Source organism: Anas acuta, chromosome Z (genome assembly GCF_963932015.1).
Source record: "Anas acuta chromosome Z, bAnaAcu1.1, whole genome shotgun sequence".
NCBI classification, from domain to species: Eukaryota; Metazoa; Chordata; class Aves; order Anseriformes; family Anatidae; genus Anas; species Anas acuta.
The window spans coordinates 11,603,447-11,625,437 of record NC_089017.1 but is presented as its reverse complement, the minus strand read 5'-3'; the positions used below and the strand labels follow the sequence as shown (position 1 = coordinate 11,625,437).

Here is a 21,991-nt window from a genome sequence, read left to right as displayed (position 1 = left end):
CAAATCTGCAGGATCTGGAATTTCCTGAGCACTCTGTGAAAAATATTTTCATCTCCAAAACCATAATAAAAGGAGCTGTCTATGTAACCTCTTCTGTAACAAACAAAAACTAAGAAAAAGGACTCTCAGCCACTTTATAAGCTAATTTACATAACTTTGAAACAAACCCAGTACTGATACAGGAGAGAGAAGATAGCTTATGAAACAGTCACTGACAGAAGTTGAAAAGTGTGGATGAAAAACATCTGTGACAAAAGTGTGTAAAATGGCATAAAAATTACAAAGCAGTTAGTGAAAACAAGATAGGGAAGGCAAGGGAAACAGCCTTCATATGTGAGGCATGTGAGAGATCTGAGCGACTCAACTTTCTGAGAACTTGAGCTTGCATATCAAAGACAACTTTATCAGTGGTTCTGTCAGTTTTGGAGATGAAAATATTGTAGTTCACTGAGGAGGAAAAAAGTGCTCAGGAGATTTCAAGTCTTGCAGTGGTTCTTGCTGATGACTTTTATCATCTCAGCAGTAGCACGTGACCATGCCAGTCCAAGAAATCTGCCACTGACAGTAGTGAAGAAGCCTATCCAGGACCCTCAGACTTTTCAGTCTGAAAATTAAAAACTAGAAATGAAGGGCAAAGACTTAACAAATATTCCCATACACTAAGCATCTTAAACATTGCTGAAAATGATACTTGAGAAATAAAAATTCAGACAACTTAGTGAAAACTACTAACTGTGACCTAAAGAACACATGACCTGACCATGCTGCTGCCTGCTGATCTGAGGTACTGTTGCCAACTTATGTACAAAGGCATAAAGCATGAAGAAGAAAAGCAGATAAAAGCTGAAAAGCGAAGATTATCATTTTCACCTGATGTCTGTACAGCGGTGAAAAACAGAGAGAGGCAGTTGGTAGAACTGAAATAAAATCCATTTTTGCTGACACATGAGCCAAAAGCGTGGCTTTATGTCTCACTAAGATGTGTGTTGATCTATATGTTATAGTGAAGCTTTTATAGTCTTGGGATTCTGAGTCAGCTTAACTCTCCTGGAGAAAGTGAGCAACACAGAGAATAAAACCATGGAAGATTAAAGGAAGATGAAAGTTTTAAACTTCAATTTCATCCCAAAGCATATGTTCACTGCAGGAGAATCTAACTACTAGAGATGTCAGATTTTTTTTATTATTATTTTTTTTTTATGCTATAGAACAGGACAGTTACTTCTCTGTGTGTAATGCCAGGACAATTATGTAAACATCTTTTTTTCTGTACTTTGTTCACAAGACAGTAAGTCAAGGTCAGTTTGGAAAGCTGCTCACAGTTAATGTAGGGTTATTTATTTATTTGAAACCACTTTTTTTTTTTTTTTTTGTGCACATTGGTAACAGATTGTCTGAATATATTCTTTATGTACTTGCATTTGTAAATATATGGAAATACTGAGAAAAAAAGAAATTCCTCCTAAAATCAGCTAGGACTCTGACATGGTAAATGTAAGAGTTCTAAAGCACCCTATGCTTTATATAGGGTGTGCATAGAAAGAAATATTTTTGTTTACAAATACCTGGGATCAGCTCAGCTATTCTAATGATAATGCCAAGAAAGTAGATAGATTTCTATATGTGTGCTTTGTTCTTTCTGCTGACAATTGTAGACTGTTAAAATGCAAATCAATAAGAACAATGCTATGGAGAGCTATTAGCATTAAATTCTGGTCTTGAAATGCAAAGATTGCACATCAGAGTTATTAACAGAAGCACATGGCAAGATGGATGGTTTCTCCTTCTGCTTCTGGCTGAATATCATAATAGCAGTGAAAAAACCCCTTGAACCTATGTTCTTTTCCTGAATGACTATGGTACTTGTAGGGTAGAGTACTTGATGGGAATACAGATTTATCCCCTGCCACTAAATGCCTTCTGCCTTGTGACTGAAGAAGCGAGCTGGTGTGAGCATCTTTTCACATCTGTCTTGAACCCAAATAATTCAGCATGTGATTTGAAGACCCTCTCTGCATAGCAATGGTTGGCCAGTCTATAACTGTGGTGGGAGAAGTAGGAATTTGTTCATTATTTTTACTGGAGCTACCATATTTCTCCCACAGAGAGATGAATGAGTCTGATTAGTATGGATGAGGATCAGGCAAAAAGGAAAGTTCTGTGAGCAATTTAAAAGCAGAACCAGACAGGAACAGATAACTGGGTCATGAAATAATGGACTTTTAGGAGAAATGCCTGACGTGGTAGGATGTCTTCTTGATAAACTGCTGTAAGACCAAAAGCCTTAGCTTCCATGGAAGATGAACATATTAAGAGAGCTCTGTAATTATAATTGCAACTATTTTGTGTACTTTGGAAAGAGTGGAGCAAGAGAGAATCAGCTTTTTTTTTTTTTTTTTTTTCTTTCCCCCTTTTTTTTTATTTCTTTAAGAAAAATTGAAAGATCATTTACTGATGCAGATTCTTCCATTTCTGGTTTTGTGTGAGGAATTGTAGTCTGTTGTTTTGCAGATGTGATGAAGAAAAACTGTGTATTTTTCTTTTGTTGCTTTAAGGCAGAAGAACTCTTATTTGAACCTTATTTGTTCATTGTTGTTAGAGATGAGTACTGTTACACATTCTTCATGGATGGAAACTGAGATATAAAGAAAGTAACACCATATTTGAAAATGCATAGCACAGGAGAATGTAGGGCAAAAAAAAAGCTTAGTAACATAGCTACTTTTATAAACTGGTGAACAGAAGTAAAAGTGGATTTAAAAATGATTGCAGGTAAGCAGGTCCTGAAGCAGGCAGCTGGATACAGCAATGTGAACAAAACAATATCCATATTTTAGAAGCAGAAACTAAGCTTTACATCTGGTTATTTTTCTAAAACAGAAAATTCACAGCAATAATTGTTTAACTGTTCTGTATTTCACTTTTTTTTTTTTTTTTTTTTTTTTTTTTTTTTGTGTGTGTGTGTGTGTGTGTGTGTGTGTTTGATATCTGACCTCAGGGGCTGAGTTTATAAATCCTTCTGTACTCCTTGGAAACATCTCATTGAAGCCAATGTGACTGCATGGCATTTCCCTCATAACACTTCCCTTAGGAATAAATAGTGTCATTTATATTTTGAGCCTCTGAAATTAGTATTTTTCAAGATTTTCCTAATCTCTCTAGAAACTGAGACAGTAAAAATGAGACACTTCCAGGATATGCTATTAGGATATGAGGCTTAAAGGACATGGACCATTAGACTCACGATGACTTTGTGACTTCTGGGAATGCAAATGATTGCTGGGAGAAGGTCATCAGAGTCAGGCTGCTAACAAGCTTGATAAACTTCACTGCTGTTCTATTCTGCAGAAGAGTACTAAACTGCTAATGTAACATCCTAGCATTATTGTTAATATATTTAAACTTTTAATTGAAGTTCTATCCCTTTTTTAAAACAAAATCTATTGTGCTGAAAATTTGTGCTAGGGAAACCTAGAATATTCTTGTAGACTTTGTTAGATTTGTTAAATCTGAGCTGAACTTAGTATTCATGTAAGTCTCCCATAGGAAATGCTAGCCACCCACTGCCACACTTTTTCTGTTGTCTGCAAGGTGAAGTAGAAGATCTCAGATAGAAAAGAGTAATTGTGCCACAGCTGGATATAATGGAGATGTCAGGTTTAATAATTTGACTTTGCAGGCTGGGAATGTGATTGATTTCACTGAGGCTATTTATAGAATTCAGTATCACTGATGCAAAATTGTGAGAGTTTCGGACATATTTTCCTTGGCAAGCAAGTTTTCTTTTGCATAGAAAGACTGCTAAGAGCCTCAGGAGAGACTAATTAAATTGAGGGAGAAATGTCAAAGAAAGGGGAATTAGAACTCATAATGAATGTCTTCTTATTTGGTTTGGTAATCACTTTTTCTTCCTTGCAGTCTCCCTTCTAGCAATGTCACCTGCTTTATAGTTTTATACACAATCCTTTGAGTAGTCTCAGTTTTAGGAAAAAGTATGGGGAGAAGACAAATTCAGCAAGTCTTCATATTAAATATTGGCTGCTTTATGGTTTGGTTTCTCATTTGAAATCTGAAAGACAAACCACTGTTAGCAAGCTTTTCAAAGTAAGCCTGAAGAGACTTTTGTTACGGCCTAAATATATAGTGGTCAGCATTTCTAATCATCTTTGAGTAACTGAGTGGTACCAAAAGAAAACATATTTGTCAATAATGTACATATGACACAGAATTATGCCATTTTTAAAAAAATGGATGCTCTCTGGACTGAAGTTCTACATTCTCTTAGGGTCCAAGTGCCTGACATAGCAGCAATTTTCTAGCTGGGTACTTGTTACTGAAGAACTACTTTATACTATTCTCATCAAAATGCCAAATGAAATTTCAGAAAACAAATATTTTCTAATTCATTGTTGGCAACAAAAATGGAAAGCTCCGTATGTACATAGGTGCTGCAGAGATCCAAAACATAGCAACCTAATAATTCTTAGTTCAGTAGTTTAATCTAGAGTCAATAGAATATATTAATCTGCAATTAATTGGTGATGTTAATCTATAATCAAAATACCAGGTTGCCCAGAGAGTCAATGGAGTTTTCATCTTTGGAAATACTTAATTTGGACTGGACACAGCCCTGAGCAACATGCTGTAGTTGACCTTGGTTTGGGCATGGAGTTGAGTTGGGCAATCCCCAGAGGTGCCATCCAACCTCAGTGATTCTCTGATAAATATATAACCTAAGAAAACGTCCTCGAAGTTTCTCAGAAGTCAGATCAACTGTCTCAGAGCATGAAGTTCTATGTGAAAAGGCAGATCTAACTCAGTATTTGATGTGGTTCTGAAAAGTTAAGTGTGTAGTCTGAAGACAGCTACTGTGCAGATTTCAGTGGTTATAATAAAAATTATAATTTTTGTTTTCCTTATGCAAAAAATGTGATTCAAATTTAAGCCTGTATGAGGCTAGTTTTCCAAAATGCATGTTTGTCACTATAGGCTAAATCTTTAGAAAAAACAAAAATCTGTTCAGGGACATCTTTCTGAATGCCTAGAAAGCCACACTTATTCAGACCTGAACTGGTCAGAAAATATCCAAATAAAAAAAAAATGATGAAATCAGTGATACCTATATATTTCTAATAAGTAAATGAAGGGGAAAAAAGAATAGGATGTTGAATAAAAAATGTCAAGTAAGATAGTTGTGAACTGATAATAAGCCTAAACAATCCAGGGCAAATAGTATTAAACATATTCATTGAAAAATAAGAAAAAGAAAACCAATGCAACTCAGTAAATTATCAGGGTATTGGAAATATCATCTCTTTGCCCAGTGTTCCTTCATATATTTATCAGCAGTTTGAATGAAGATATAAAACTTCTGTTCATAAAACTTGATCTTGAAAGAAAGCTGATAGGTGCTATAAAATTCATTTTAATACAATAGTAAGGAACATAATGGACCTGGAGACAAAGAGCACAGGTTATCACCCAGCAGTATGGAAGGACTTGTTCTCAAAAGGCGGAGCTGATGGAGTCATTCTGAGAATATATTTTGTTAAAAAAACTAGTTTGAAGTGCCTGTCTTGACCTCTTTTACCTGAATTCACCCCCTCCAGTTGTGCCAGTGTGGGTGTTTGTCAGGTCACTCTGTAAAGCAGATCAGGGAAAAGATCTAAGCTCAAAACCAAAATAGACTTTTTATCATTTTTTTTGTTGTTTTGTTTTTAACCCAGTCATTTCCTCTGTCCACTTTATGGCAATGCCTACCACTTCTCTTGAAAGAAACAGTGGGAATATGTAAGTAATGTAAAAAGTCATCCACTTACTGTGTACAGCCCAGGACAAGAGAGGACAGGAAGATTTCTTGAGCTATTTTGAAGTCTTTGGATAATAGTGTACCTTTGCAATTATGTATTTCTCAAATTTTTTATCAAAAGCATTGTGTTCAGAGGCAAAATATCAGTAATGTCTCTTTCTGACTTTTTTTTTTTGTTGTTTCTCCTGACCCTAAGGTAAAGCTCACAGTTAAGTTATGGTAGATGGGTAATCTATTGAATTCAGTGTCATTTGTAGATAGCTGTGTCATCTGTAATTTTTGTTTTATACCGTTATTTATGAACCACATAAATAAAATTTCAGGACTCCAGGATCGATCTCTCATTTAATTATTATGTTTTTTTTTTTTTTTTCTTTTTTCTCCTTAGACTTGGGAGTTTAGAAAAATGTGGTCATGAGTTTCTTTGTGCATATATACAATAACACAGAAATTATTTATAAGTAGAACAATCACAAAGACAGCAAGTTGTGTGAATTGAAAGTGCAAGGGAGTCTCAGAATAGAAACATGATGCCACAGCCCTTTTTCAAGGAATATGAGAAAGTGCTTTCAATTAGGTCTAACAAGGAAATACTTGTAACTAGCAGTAGGGGAAAATGATAAACAGAATTAACATGGGCTATATCTTCTGAAAAAAAAAAAAAAAGAACAGAAAACAAAACAACACACACAAAACAAAACAAAAAACGTAACTGCCACCTCCACTCCCACCACTGTTAGTCTGAATGGATGCACTGAGCCACTCCTGAGCTACTGAGATGCACTTTTTCTGGCATAATGCAATGGTATATATGTTTTGTACTCTTCTGGAAAGATTTCTGTATGTTCATGGACGCTTAGTTCTGCTTCAGTGCAAGTCTGCAAGCTGTCTCAGCAGTCTGTATTTCAGTGGAGTCTCAAAGTGGTACCAGACTGCAGCCTGCTCCCCAGTGCTCCTGCCATTAACATTTCTTTACACATTAGCTTTTTGTGCAGCATGTTTTGTGTCTTAGTGAAACTTCTTTCCCTATATGAATAGGCTATGTCCAATTGCATGATATTCAACATGGCTAAGTGCCGGGTCCTGCACCTGTGGTACAACAACCCCTTGAAATGATACAGGCTGGGGGTGAGGGGTAGGGTGGAGTGGCTGAAAGGCTGCCCGGTGTACAGGGACCTGGGGGTATTGGTCAATAGCTGGCTGAGTACGAGCCAGCAGTGTGCTCAGGTGGCCAAGAAGGCCAATGGCATCCTGGCTTGTATCAGGAATAGTGTGGCCAGCAGCATTAGGGAAGCGATTGAGACCCTGTACTTGGCTGTGGTGGGGCTGCACCTCGAGTACTGTGTTCAGTTTTGGGCCCTTCGCTACAGGAAGGACATTGAGTTACTCAAACTTGTGAAAAGAGCAACAAAGCTGGTAAAGGGACTAGAAAGCAAGTCCTGTGAGGAGCTTCCAAGGGAACTAGGACTTTTCAGTTTGGAGGAGGTGGAGGGGAGACTTCATTGCTCTCTACAGCTACATGAAAGGAGATTGCAGCAGGGTGGATGCCAGTCTCTTTCCTCAGGTGACAAGTGATGGGACATATTCTCAGGTTGTGCCAGAAAAGGTTTAGATTGGTCTTAGGAATTAATTTGCAAAATTTTCATATAGCTTCAGACTGAAATAGTGCATGGTATATACACACCCAGGGATTGTAAGTTATTTTATTTGAAATTGAACATAAATTATTTTGGAGACAGTCTCATGTTAGCTTCTGATTGTCAGTTCTGCTTAGCTCAGCAATATGTACATCTATTTGGTATTTTTCTTCTTTAAAATAACTTTTTATGCCTCCCAGCTAGACACAAGTATTGAAAACTTCATGTTCTCTCTGTTGCAGATCAACTTTAAACATTCCTGTCTTTTCACTTTTTCATCTCTTGCATCTAAGAACTCTTTAGAAAGTTTGAATGAATTAAAGAAGTGAGCGTCTGTTGTAGTTTAACTCAGCAGGCAACCAAGTACAATATCACCACATAGCCATTTGCTCACTCCCCCTGAGTGGGATGGGGGAAAGAATTGGGAAAAAAAGAAGTAAAACTCGTAGGTTGAGATAGCAACAGTTTAATAGGAAAGAAAATGGAAGGGAAAAAAAGAAAGAGCAAAACAAACACACAAACAAAAAAGATGTCCTGGTTCTGTCTCCTGCCAGCTCCCTGTGCACCCCCAGTCTCTTCACTGGCAGGGCAGCATGAGAAGGTGAAAAGTTCTTGGCCCTGTGTAAGCACTTCTCTGCAACAACTAAAATATCAGTGTGTTATCAGCATTATTTTCCTCCTAAATCCAAAACATGGTACCGTGATTAGACCAGATGATCTTGGAGGCCTTTTCTAGCCTCAATAATACTATGATTCTATGATATTAGAGCATTGGAATGGGTTGTCCAGGGAAGTGTTGGAGTCCCATTTCCTGGAGGTATTTACTCCCTGGAATCCCACATTTCTGGGGGGATGTATGAACCAGCACTGAGGAATATGTAGACCTGTGTGGTGCCAGGAGTTGGACTCGATGATCCTTGTGGGTCCATTCCAACTCAGGATATTCTATGATTCTATGATATGATTTAAATGTTTGATTCAATAGGTCAGGCTGATGGTTGGACTTGATGATCTTGAAGGTCTGTTCCAACCTAAATGATTTTGATTCTGTGGCAGAAGGGAAGATTCTCTGGCAGGCTTTAACTTGGATAGAACAGAAAATCAGAGTGTTGCAAGGACAAGTAGGGACTAAGATTGCAGAAGTTCCCTTGCCCTTTCTGAAACTGCCTATTATGGCATTAATTCAGTGTACCTGGACCTGGGAGCCAATCAGTTTGCCAGCACAGATCTCTAGTTCTGTCACAATCATTCACAAGGAAGTTGTATCCATCTTTCAAACACTCTTTAACATGTCTCTGAGGTATAATTCCTTTTTGAGACCTTAATGTAAACCTCCAAATCAGAGTTATGGGGTCACAAGACAGCTTTTGGCTGCTGCTTCTCTGATACTGTCATGTAAGTGACATCCATCCCAAAACACCTCAGTAAAAGAGCAGCAGTATCCGTGCTAGCTGCCAACTTAAAACAGCCCCATTGCTGAACCCTCTCCTTTTTTTCAGTTTACATGGCTTGTTTGTTGCAAAGTTATTAAGCTTCAGCAAAATAGTGATGAGGAAAACAAATGTTATAGGAAATTTGCTTATATACATGTGTATATATATAAGCATTATACATGTGTATATATATATATATATATATATATATATAATTGTGAAAGGAGAAGGCATTATAATATTCATGTCTAATGGTCAGGAAAAAATGAGTTTTGTTATGAGCATCTCCCTGATGTGAGGATGAGAGAGGAGTGATGAAGATTACTTGTCCAAGTCCCTGATGAATAAAGACATATGTATCAAGGTTTAATGCTCCTGTCAATGCAGTTCAGGAGCTAAAGGAGTGGTTGGTAATTTCTGTACAGTTTGTATTTACACTCTTCTGTGTGCAAGTTCTTGCTGTGACCTCATCCCTAGCAGCTATTTTCCTACCTGCCTCATCTATCTGGATTGCAAAGCTACCAAATGACAACGAGTCACGCTGGAAATGGATGAGTGAGGACAGTGATACAGAGGTGTCTGAGCTGGCTTTTCCCCTGCACCTCACCATGTGTCCTGTACCCTCTAGGCATCAACCTCCTCAGTCCAAAAGATGTGGTGATGTTGATTTGTCTCCACTGGGTTCAAGCCTGGGTGGGGGCTGACTCTGTCCTGCAGCAGCCCTGGGACAGCAGGTTGGGAGCAGATGGTCTGTGATGTGGGCTTCTCCCCTCAGCCCTCATCTCTCTGTGTTCCTTTGTGGTTGTGCAGCTTTTCTTACATAGCCTAACAGATAAACACTATAGAGATGTATTATGTTGGGTGCAGCTGCGCACAAACCTGTGTAAGCTTTTGTATTTACACAATGCAGCTCAGGGCTGTGTGAATGCATGGGCTAGAGTCAGTGCTGCTTTGGAGATCTGTGCCCCTGTGCATTTATTAAGGCCTGTAAAGTGTACCTTTAGTGAAATGGAAAGTTTAAGGACAGTAATTTGCTTTGCAGGATGTAAATTATGGTATTTATCTGTCTCTGAAATGGTACATAAAATTCACTTGTGTGTGGTCTGTAATTCCGTACAATTATGATGTATAAAAATGAATTTCTTGCCTCATGTTCATGCAATTTATGCCTTCTTTTTCCCCCTTGGACCTAGTTCTGTTGAATAAAGGAGCAAATTTCTTCCAGCTCAGCAAAGTATACGTTTGCAACCCTCTGTCATTAAACAGATAAAGCTGAAACATCATGGGGACTTTGCTGTCCCAGTCCCTGTCACTATCCTCTTATTCTGCAGCTACAAAAAACATGTTGTTACATAACTAACATAATTTTTACTGTCACAGCAGGCAGCTAGTGAAATGGAAAGCAAGAACTGGGTTATTTTAGTTAAGAAAGCAAAATATATGCAATTATTCAGATTTACTTTATTAACAAATATCAGTGCTGTAATTTGAAGAGCTTTGAAGAGAATTTGTTCTCATCAGCAAAATTCTCATCAACTCAATTTGGACAATAGGAAGTGCAATGGCTCAGGTGTCTCTGTTTCAACTCTTTGGTTTCTGTGAGTTTGTTTACTGTCTTTATCTAAGAATTGTGGCAGAAGTTTTGGCTATTGTTTTTAAACAAAGATGCTTAAAGTAGTTCTGCTATATTCACGTGCAGCTTCCTAAATAGAAATGCCCTGATTTGCAGAGGTGTGATCAATTCTAGGTCCTATTGAAATCAATGGGAACTGATGAGTGCTCAGTTCTTTTGAAAACCAGGCCATTTATATATAGGTGCCTAAATATGGCACCCAATTTTGAAAAGCCTGGCTTTAAGATCATATACCATCTTCCTTCTTTTGATATCTGGGTCCCTGCTGCAAGAAAGGGTAAGAAGGGCAATGAAGAAACAATTGTAATGAAAAGAAGCAGAGCACCCTTGAATATTTCTCTGCAGTCTGTACCCTGTGATTATAAAAACAATTTTAAAAATCAATAAAATCAAGTTTCCACAGGTAAAAATTCCTCTCCTGTATTTCCTCTCCTTTGTATTGAGAAGCAAAGCAAAGTACATGGCTACTCCTGTGCATCACTGTCTGGTAATTATGTTCATAACAAAATACAATTTAGATAGAAGATATAGACACAGAAAAACAACTGCTGCCAGAACATTACTTCTGTACAGATTTCCTTTTTGCTTTTCATTTCCAACAGAAAAATAGCTGCAGGAGATGCATTTGCGTATAAGCATTCACTTGCTGATTCTTCTGCTTTCACCAGTATCATAACAACAACTTTCTTTAAAAAATAGTTCAAATTTTCACCAATTTTTGCATTATTCACTCAATATGCTGCAAAACAGCAAAGAATTATGGTCTGTTATCACAATAAAAGCTCTGCCAGATAATATGGTTAGAGGCTTTTGTGAAGCTCACAGCATCCTGAGGAACTCATTTCAGTGGTTCCATTAGCATCCTCCTGAGGAAAGCATCCATAGCCTTAAGGCTAGATTCTACTTGTGGTTACACAACTGTCTGAAACAGCATATAACTGATTCAAGAAATTGATCTCCAGCTGAAGCATTAGAAACAATTATTTTTCATGTTGTAATCATCAGGTTCCAAAAAGAACACACTTGGGATTTATGTCAGGTTTATGAGCCTCCAGGGTTTGTGTTTTTACACTTTTCAGTGCAACCATGAGAGTAATTTGTATTTTTCAAACTGCAGCTTGGGAAACGGTGCCATTTATGAAACTAGTTTTCCTGTGGCTTATTCCATGTGTATAGCTATATTTCTTTAATAAGGTGTGGTATTAATAAGGTTATTTAATGGGTTGGAAGGGACCTTAAAGATATCTGGTCCCAGCCTCCCTGCCATGGGCACGAACACCTCCTGCCAGACCAGGTTGGCCAAGGCCCCAACCTGCCTGGCCTTGAGCACTTCCAGGGATGGGGCATCCCAGCTTCTCTGGGCAATCTGTGCCAGTGCCCCACCTCCCTCAGAGTAAAGAACTTCTTCCTAAATTTGCAATAATGAATGATGTTTGGGCTGACTTTGTGTCTTTCGTCTTGGTTAAGGAAGAGACAAAAAAAGAAGGTGAACTCTTCTCTTTCCAGCTAGCTATTTAGCTATTTCCTGGAAAGTTGTTGTAGGAAATGGATATACTAAGACCTTCCCTGTTTTTTTTTTTTTTTTTTTTTTTTTTTTTTTTGTGGCAAAGGGGCACTAAACAATTCACAGAAAAAAAAACAAGTATCTCTTTTTTTCTCCCCTAACTAAGATAAAGTAAAATCTGATTATATTATTAGCAAGTGATTCTAGAACTTGTTGTTTTGAGAAAAAATGTTACAGTTAATGAAGTCTTGGACAAGAAGAGACAGTGTTTCTTTCAAATGGAGAAGCACTTTTTTTTTTTTTTTTCCTTTATGGTAGGAGACAAATTTTGGGCTGAATTACAAACCTGTCATGGGTAGAATCAGTACAATATATTTAAAATTGAGACTATCTGTAAATCAGCTTTATATGGGCTTAAAGCTTGTAACATTAATGTTGGATCATTGCACTGTGAAGTGCACTCAGGTTTGAAACAAAACCTTTCCTCAATTTGAGCAGCATTTTGAAGTAGAGCCCGGAAGGTGGAATTGAGTTTCACCTTAGTTTAAGGTGACAAATGTTTCACTTCTGTCAGCACTTGTATAGTAATGAATATGTATTTGAACCATTTCATCCATTCCTGAACTTGTATAAATTTATGAACTTCAGTGAAGTATATGTAAGCTCTCTGATTTAGAAGATGTAGAGACATGGTTTTTGTGTCCTTGGATGTACTTTGGAGCCCTAGAAAATTCAGACAATCCTTTAGGTACTTCTAATGGGTTACATGTTTTAATGGGTAAAATATGGAATACTTTCTTAAAGCCAAGAGAGATAAGTAATGTAAATTACAAATAATGAAACAATTATGGTAATACATTTCACATAACCTGCGTGGACTTTATTCAAAGACCTCAACAGCTTCAGAGACTCTGGCCTTCCCAGTACCAGAGGGCTGGTTGTGGAAGATGAGTTGGTACCCAATAAATTCCTTGCTTTTCCAAAACACATTTTCCCTTCCTCCTCCCCAACTCTTACTGTTTTGGACAAGTGCTCCTTTGCTTGTCCAGAACAGAAAGTGACCTTGTCAATCCTGTGATGAGGAGCTCTGATCTCCTCTGAGAGCTGCTGAGCATATCAGGGCGAGCTGTGGGAGGTGGCCAGAGCCAAGGGCTGGAGTGGCAGCCAGTGGGACACTGCCCCAGTGAGGGACAGTGAGCAGCCTGAGAAACTCAGCCAATGCACTTGGGGAGGCTAGGCACCGCTTAGAAATGCAGTTGATTCAAAATCAGCCCTGCCTCTTACATAATAAAATCTTTTAGTTGGCTGTTTGACTTTTTTTTTTTTTTTTTTTTAACGGAGGTCAAGCAGGAGATTCCCTGGTGTAATACTAAATGGATTCTGGGTAGGGGCAGTTCCACTTTTGCACTTTTAATGTTGTCTCACTTACCTGCTATGATACACATTGAGATGTGAGTTATATAAAAGCAAAGTTACAATGCTAACAGTCCCAAAAGTTTTTCATGGGGTGAAGTGAGAGAAAGGGAAATATCTGCCCATTTGAGAGACCCTGGCAGCACAGATTAATTTTAGGAGATGTAACCATTTTCAGATTTCGTGATAGTTCATGGGGATTTATTGTCATTCTATATCATCCTTCCAGACCACACAGATGCTTGGTTCCTGTTGGCTTTCTCACAGAAAATCTGTTCTCTGTGATTAGCCTCTCTAAGCGTCTCTGTTGTCATTGTCTTCAGCTGTAATACTGGCCTCGCAGCTCAATTAGTTTCAGTGTCACATTGACAGCTTTACACATTTCTGATATGCATTACTTGGAGAAACAGGTTCTCTCTGCAGATAATATTGTTGTTTTAAGAATTATAAAAATATTTAATGACAGGACTGCATGTCCAAAAACTTGTGCACCTTTCCAGCTGTATCAGCAGCAAGCCCTGCATAAATTGTAGCATAGCAGCAGACACATTAAGCTATTTTAATTCAGTTGGAATAGTGCATAACGCTATTTTTTGGGGAGATCCATAGTTATGTCAGTGATGTTTGTTACAAGTTGCCAAATCTGGTAGGCCAAAAAAAGTCAAGGCTGCTGCAGGTGCAGGTACCCAGGTCCAGCCAGTGGTGAGGCTGGGCATGTATTCCCAGTAGGTACATGTGCACACAGTACTTAAATATATATATACATGTACATACATAAATGCATAGGCACACACACATACAAACATATGCATATAAGCAACAGCTACACAGATCAGTCCAGGCAGAAAACAGTACTCAGTCAAACACAGAACGGCACTAATGGACTCATCCTGTTCCTGTCTCTTGGAATCTATCTATATACATATAATTTAGATATCTCCAGCTACTGGGCTCAGATGCCCACTTTAGCTACCTCTGGATCCTTGGTCTTCCCCTTTTCTGGCACCTGGGCATGCAGACCCTGAGCCCCAGAGCCCTACTCACTCACACACAGACACACACAGACACATTCACACACATGACAGATCCTCGCAATAACTGGGCTTAGAAACCCAGTCTGCCCAGTAGCTGCCCCTGGGTCTTGATCTCTGTTAGCTTGCACCCAAACGTGTACAGGCATGTTTCCCCAGTAGCTGGTCCAGGCTTATCACACTACCAGTAGCCAAAGCCCTTCCTTACAGTCTCTCCTGTAGCTGGCTGGATCCCTTGGACCTCAAGGAGCCAACTCACAGACCACACGTTCTCTCCAGTATCCAGCACAGACTTAAAGCCTCGTTGAAATACTCGTTTCTCCGGTCTCCTGTCTTGCTCACCAGCTAGTCCAGCTTGGTCTTTGCCAGTAGTATATACCAGCATTCACACCTGTGAGATGTCTAGAACAACTGCGGTTGCTGGCACCATGGACATATCTGTGCTCCCATGCCAGCTGCTGGCCCTTAGACCTCCATGCACATATGTACACATAGATGTCTCTGCAGCCACTTAGAAAAATTAGACATGTCATTTAAAGAAATGGTTAGCTGGTTGTTGGCAGTGATTCCTTCTTTCATAAAACTGCCACCACTTCCAGAAAAAAAAATTTGGAAATCACAGTACTAGTGGGAGACTTTTACTTGCTTTCTCTATTGGCCTATGGAGAAGAAAAGTGAAATTGCAAATGGATTTTTCTACACTCTTCACTTTCCCTGATAGTCACTGAACTGTGAGGATGATGCCTTCTTTCTCTCATTTTAGCCTGAAGGCAGTTTTCTAAAAATCCAAATTAAATGCGTCTGAAAGTGTCTTCATTGTCATGTTGTCCTCTGCAGCTGGATGGTCATAAATGGTGTGTCAGTTGGGGTCTTCTTATCCTCTGCTCTGATGACTGAAAATAGTAAGCAAGAGGTTGTGTAAATAAAGTGGAAAATGCAAAATGTTCACAGAAAACAAAACAAAACAAAAACAGCAAAAACATTAGAATAATAAGCAGTGCTGTATATATGTGCAAAATAGGATTTTAGTATATAACACTTAAAATGAATGATTGCAACATTATTTGTATGACTGTTCTTGAGCCAGCAGTGTGTTCAGGTGGCCAAGAAGGTCAACAGCATTCAGGCTTGTATAAGAAGCAGTGTGGCCAGCAGGTCTAGGGAAGTGATTGGCTCCTGTACTTGGCTCTGGTGAGGCTGCACCTCAAGTACTGTGTTCAGTTTTAGGCCCCTCACTACAAGAAGGACATGGAGGTGCTCAAGAGAGTCCATAGAAGGGCAACAAGGCTAGTGAGGGGTCTGGAGAACAGGTCTTACAAGGAGCGGCTGAGGGAGCTGGGCTTGTTCAGCCTGGAGAAAAGGAGGCTCAGGGGCGACCTTATCGCTCTCTGTAGGTACATTAAAGGAGGCTGTAGCGAGATGGGGATTGGTCTATTCTCCCACGTGCCTGGTGACAGGACGAGGGGGAATGGGATAAAGTTGCACCAGGGACGGTTTAGGTTGGATATCAGGAAAAACTTCTTTACCGAAAGGGTTGTGAGGCATTGGAATGGGCTGCCCAGGGAAGTGGTGGAGTCACCATCCCTGGAGGTCTTTAAAAGACGTTTAGATGTAGAGCTTAGGGATATGGTTTAGTGGAGGACTGGTTAGTGTTAGGTCAGAGGTTGGACTAGGTGATCTTGGAGGTCTCTTCCAACCTAGATGGTTCTGTGATTCTGTGTGATTCTGTGATTCTATTAATACCTCAATATCAAGCATGAATAAATTACAGTCAAATTGTAGTGCAAAATTATCTCTCGTGCACAGAAAGATGATAGCAATGTAACTGTCTGGTTACCTTAAGCTGATTGTGAATGCAAATGAGACATGATAAAAAATATCATTTTCAAGTTTTGAAGGGAACTTAGAACAAGACAGAACATAAAATATCAGGCAATGATTTCTCAAGTGAGAATAATGGTGTATGTGATCTTGTATGCCATATTTGATTAGACATATTTTATTATTTCATTATTTTATTGTTTTATTTTTTTTTTTAAATCTAAGTTCCATTGTCCTAACAGTTTTAATTTTTGTAGATTAGGAGATTAGGATGCATATTATTTTATCCTAGATATGAAATTCACCCCATAACTACAAGTTTTGAAGTAGAAAATGTAACAGAGTTCTAAGACGTAGAAGGAAATGCAGTGTCACAATGATGAGCGATGGCAAATATGTCCAGAGGTCATTTTGTGTATATCCCTGCTTGCAAAGCCTTTTCCAGCATCTGTCAGTCATACTACATCATGTAGGCAGACAGAGGTGTGCACCCCGAGCTGTGGGGCTGTGCTGTGTTTTGGTGAGTGTGAGTGAGGTGCATCCATGGGAGCAGTCATCAGGAGGACAAGTTGTGTAATGCATCATGGGGGGTCTGGCTGCTGCCTACCCTGGTTTGCTCTTCTCCTCTCCCCCTTTTGTTTTGTTGACTTGCAGGAGAACCATGAACAGCACTGCTGCCCACACGGCTTGGCTGTGGATAAATACAAGGAATTCCTCTGCTATCAGCTGTTTCCTTGCTTGATAAGATTTATCTCTATCCTCTGCTCTAACAATATTATTTGTCCTGTCGCAGTGTAAACCTTCTGGATCAGGAGTTTATTCTGATTAATAAATGACAGTGAGGTTCCATGATGATACAGATCATAATACAGAAACGCCCTGTTTCAGTGAAACAGACTGCTGATGTCTTGTTTTCCGTATTACCAAAGGGACAGCAAAGAGAGAATGAAGTATGTTATGAGCAACTTAGTAGGATAATTTAGAATCTTACTGTGTTCTGTGCAAAATGATATGTTTCTAAGTGCAAACTAAAAGTCTGTTTGAAAGATTTATGCTAGGGGTACAGCTGGGAAATATCCTTTTCTTTTTAGCTGCATGTCTTGCAGCTGGATGTTGAATTGCTTGGAGTCTACTAATCGGCTTTGCTGGTAGACCTGCTGAGAAAGCATTACAGTCGTCCAGGCGAGACATAAAGAAGAAATGTATGGATTAGATTTCTGAAAAATTTTTGGACACAGGAAGTATGAATTTGTGACAAATGTTTCATAAGCATTGACAGGTCAGTTTGACTGTAGCAGTAATAAGCTAAGAAACCAAAGAAGCCAATTTTCCCTTTCCCATTTATTTTTATTTTGTTAATTTCCTTAGGCAACGATAGGAGGATCAGTCAGTATGATCTTCCACTGTCTGATATCAGTCATAGATATGTGAATTTAGCTGTGTTTTGTATTTCCACATCAAAACTTGCCAATCTGCACTACATGGCTTCATATAGGAATGTTTACCTGAGTGTGTTTGAGACCATTTTGTAAAAACCCTCGTGAGACCTGTGAGTTCAAATTCAAGCATCAAAACTGTTTTAGATACTGGATTCTAAATATAGTGTACTCATATACAATGTACAGCATTTGGACTTTTGGACTTTTTTTTTTTTCCCCACCATATTTTGTAGATGGGCTAAGGACTTCAGCATAAGAGAATGGAGGTGAAGTGCAGGTATGCAACCTTGTTTTCTCTCCATCTACAGCTGTGTGAACTGGTGGCAGGAAGAAGGGATCTGTCTTCTGCTGCCTGAGACAGTTGGCATCTTTTTGCCATCCATGCGGAAGGGGGAACTCCTTGTAGTTTCCTGTAAGAAGCTATAAGTGCAGGAAGTCCTTATTCTGCTTTGTGGTTGGCCAGGAACAGGCTGCATCTCTGCATGAGAGAAAAGCAATCTAGGGCTGAAACTTGGTGGTAAAGCTCTCATTTCAGCCAGAGAATCCCGAAATAGGTACAGCACGAGAGCAGCTGTTTCCATGAAATAACAAAATTATCCTTTAGCCACATATCAGTCATCGTGTATCTTCACTGACTGCTGTCATTTTAGCAGATTGCGGGTTATGCTCAAAGCATAGTTTGTAGGTCTGAGACATTTGCTGGTCTCTGGAGAGAGCTTGCTCAGAGACTCCTCATGTATTTTGCAGGATGAATTAAGATAAGCTGTGTTTATTTTTGTCCTCTGATATTCCTTTTCCCAATCAGAAAGCATATTGACACTGCTAAATGCCCTACTACCACCAACGTGTCATGTAGAGTAATCCACTAATCCTTGAAAATTTTATTTGGAGAGGCTTATCTTGACTCCTTGCATGTTTTATCCTATCCTGCCTATTATTGTACAAATGTTTTTGCTAGGCTGTCCACAGTTGTTATTTATAGACATTTGTTGTTTGGTCCCTGCTGATTTGCAAGATTCACTTGCTAACTTTTTTGCATTGCCTTCTGCTGCTTCTCAGTTTGGTCTGAATGTGTGTCCCATCGAGAATGATAACAAAGAGTTTATAAATAACAAAGCTCACAAAGCTTTTAGCAGGGTCTTTTCTATGTTGTATGTAGAAGGAGAAACTTGGTTCTGAATTTCTGGTATGATCAGTGCCATGGGGTGTCAGAGAACAGGCTCTGAAGAAATAAACCAATAAATGTATAAAATGCTTCAAGTAATCAAAGTAGTCAAAAAGGAAGTGGAGGTAATGAAGAACACTGCTTCTGAAACTGTTTTTTGGTGTGATTGCTGTGCTACATCACCTTTGCAGAACAGAAGAAGGGGTAAACAGGATGCTAAGCAGATCTACTACAGAAAGTGGCATTTATCTGGGACCATTGTATAACTGTCTGAGCAGACAGAAAAATATAACAGGTTTGGAATGGGGTGCAGATAGGCTGTCCTAGATTGTAACTGACTGGCAAAATCTTCACTTTGGGTAAAGTGATGCCCAGTCATAAGAAAAAACAAACAAACAAACAAACAAAAACAGTGATAACAACAACAAAAATACAAACAACACTTGAGTACTAAAATACAGCAAAATCACTTTTGTTTGATTTATTTTATTTTATTTTATTTTTTTTATTTTATTTTATTTATTTTTTAAAAAGTCTATAAGCAATGTTTCAAGGACGAGTACTTAGTCTGAATTTTTGATCTTTGTATAACTCCAAAAGATTAGCTCAAGAACATAATTTCCAGTATAGTTTTCCCTTTGTCATGTAGGGTAATTTTAGTTGTCCTTAGCTGTTTTCTTCCCATGCAGGGGCAAAGCTGCCTAGAGAAAGGGTTCAGAATAAATCAAATTAGTTTAGAATGAAATTCAGCTATGGAAATTACTTTGGTGAATTATTTGGTGAATAATAATATTTGCAGAATCTAGGTGCAAAGGTACTGACTAACTTCTGAGAAGAGATGTAATTGAGCACCCTCTCTGCACTGCTAGGTAATTTAGAACTGAGTCCTCCCCTGAGATGTAACAGTGAACCACAGACAGGATGGTTCTACATTTTGAGAGGTGACAAAAAAACTTTCCAGTGATGCTAACCTGACTAAACATGGTTAAAATGATGGACAGACCCCTCTTTGTTTTGTCTTTTTCCCACTGAGTTGAGACAACTGCTAATATGCTTAAAATAAGGTGCTTGCTAAGTGCTTTCCTGGATTAGGATCAAGGAACCCACACAGCATTCCCAGGATTGGTCTCCAATACAGTCTGTGAAAAATCCAGTATTGTCTCAGTTAACTAGTCTGTCTTTTTCTTTCTTTCTTTCTTTCTTTCTTTCTTTCTTTCTTTCTTTCTTTCTTTCTTTCTTTCTTTCTTTCTTTCTTTCTTTCTTTCTTTCTTTCTTTCTTTCTTTCTTTCTTTCTTTCTTTCTTTCCTTCTTTCCTTCTTTCCTTCTTTCCTTCTTTCCTTCTTTCCTTCTTTCCTTCTTTCCTTCTTTCCTTCTTTCCTTCTTTCCTTCTTTCCTTCTTTCCTTCTTTTCTTTCTTTCTTTCTTTCTTTCTTTCTTTCTTTCTTTCTTTCTTTCTTTCTTTCTTTCTTTCTTTCTTTCTTTCTTTCTTTCTTTCTTTCTTTCTTTTCTTTCTTTCTTTCTTTCTTTCTTTCTTTCTTTCTTTCTTTCTTTCTTTCTTTCTTTCTTTCTTTCTTTCTTTCTTTCTTTCTTTCTTTCTTTCTTTCTTTCTTTCTTTCTTTCTTTCTTTCTTTCTTTCTTTCTTTCTTTCTTTCTTTCTTTCTTTCTTTCTTTCTTTCTTTCTTTCTTTCTTTCTTTCTTTTCTTTCTTTTAGTGGTATCATGGTTAATAGGATTTTATTGCATTAATATTGCTTTATCATCTTTATGCTTAATAACATAATATGACAGTATGAATACTCTTATAAATGGCTCTGCAGTCCACACTAGTACTGACATTAGTACTTGAAAGTAAGATTTAAATCCCTCCATGTTTATGTTACTTGTTCTTGCAGATTTCTAAGGGAAATGTTGAATAAATTCTTTGGAAAAATCTGTTATAATACACTGTTTCTGAACAGTGCTTCTGCTTTCTAGATAATTTCACTGATTCCTCCAACCTCACAGACATTCTGGTAACATCTTCAAATTACTTGAGTGTGGAGATGTGTGGGTGAGCTTGATAGTGAGGAGGAAGCTGAGAAAAAAAAAACCTGCTATGTGGAACATAGATCATTTGTTAAATTACTTGCCTTGTTTTCTTGTAGTTAGCACTGAAGAGGCTGCCACTCCTGCATATGGAAGGTTTATTTTGTTTTGTTTTGTTTTGTTTTTTTTAGGTTATATCCAATTGAACCGAATGATTACTACGATTACTATGATCCAATATGATTGAAGCATCAAGTAAAATGATAGTCTAGGATAAAATCATTTGTTATGGATTTGCAGTGAAAACAAATAGAAAGAAATAGATCTGGACTTGTATTATATTCACTATGACATTTTGTATACAAAATCTGCCTAAGAAATGAATCAATCCTTATCTGTAATCAGAGATGTATGGTACAGGGCTTCTTTTGGTAGCAGTACACTTTTCATGAATTCTCTGCATCTGAAAGTAGCTTTAAATAGATTAATCCATTTTTCTATCCAGTCTTTCCAGAGTAATGCCAAAATATCCCTTATTGACAAAAAAGAATAAGGAAGAGGCAAAACAAAACAAAAGAAAACAAAACAGGCCAAGAATTAAAAACTGAAACAGAGTGAGTAAATGCTGTGCTTGACTACCGCTTTGGTTGCATGCCACTGTTGAGGGGACCTCCCATCTAGTTCATCTGATGTTGGACTTCAGGAAATGAAATGCAAACTCAAGCATCAGAAATTAAGTTTCACACATCACATAGACCCAGTTAAAGTAAGGCTTAGTTACTCAGTTTTTTGTTTTGTTTTGTTTTGCTTTGATAAGGTGGAAGTTCAGATGCAGAAGGAGGTGCTTTATTTCCTTCTAATATACTTCTTTTTTTTTTTTTTTTTTTTTTAATAATATTCTGTGAGAGCAAGTTTCTTGAGAGTTACTGGCTGAAACAGAAAGAACTTAATTTCACAGTGCTCCTGGAATTAGCTTATGCTGCACTGTTCAGCTGATAAAACTGAATTGTATGACTCCTTTAAGACAGATTTTTATTCCAAGGCACTCAGTTAGGAAAAGTAAACATAATTCAGGATATTTGA

General features: G+C 38.1%; 1 protein-coding gene across 1 annotated transcript in view; it reads left to right on the top strand.

Annotated features, from left to right (window-relative positions):
* Window positions 1-21,991, top strand: part of HCN1 (hyperpolarization activated cyclic nucleotide gated potassium channel 1) — a 207,606-nt gene that overhangs the window by 69,468 nt on the left and 116,147 nt on the right. The gene's annotated exons all lie outside the window — the stretch shown is intronic.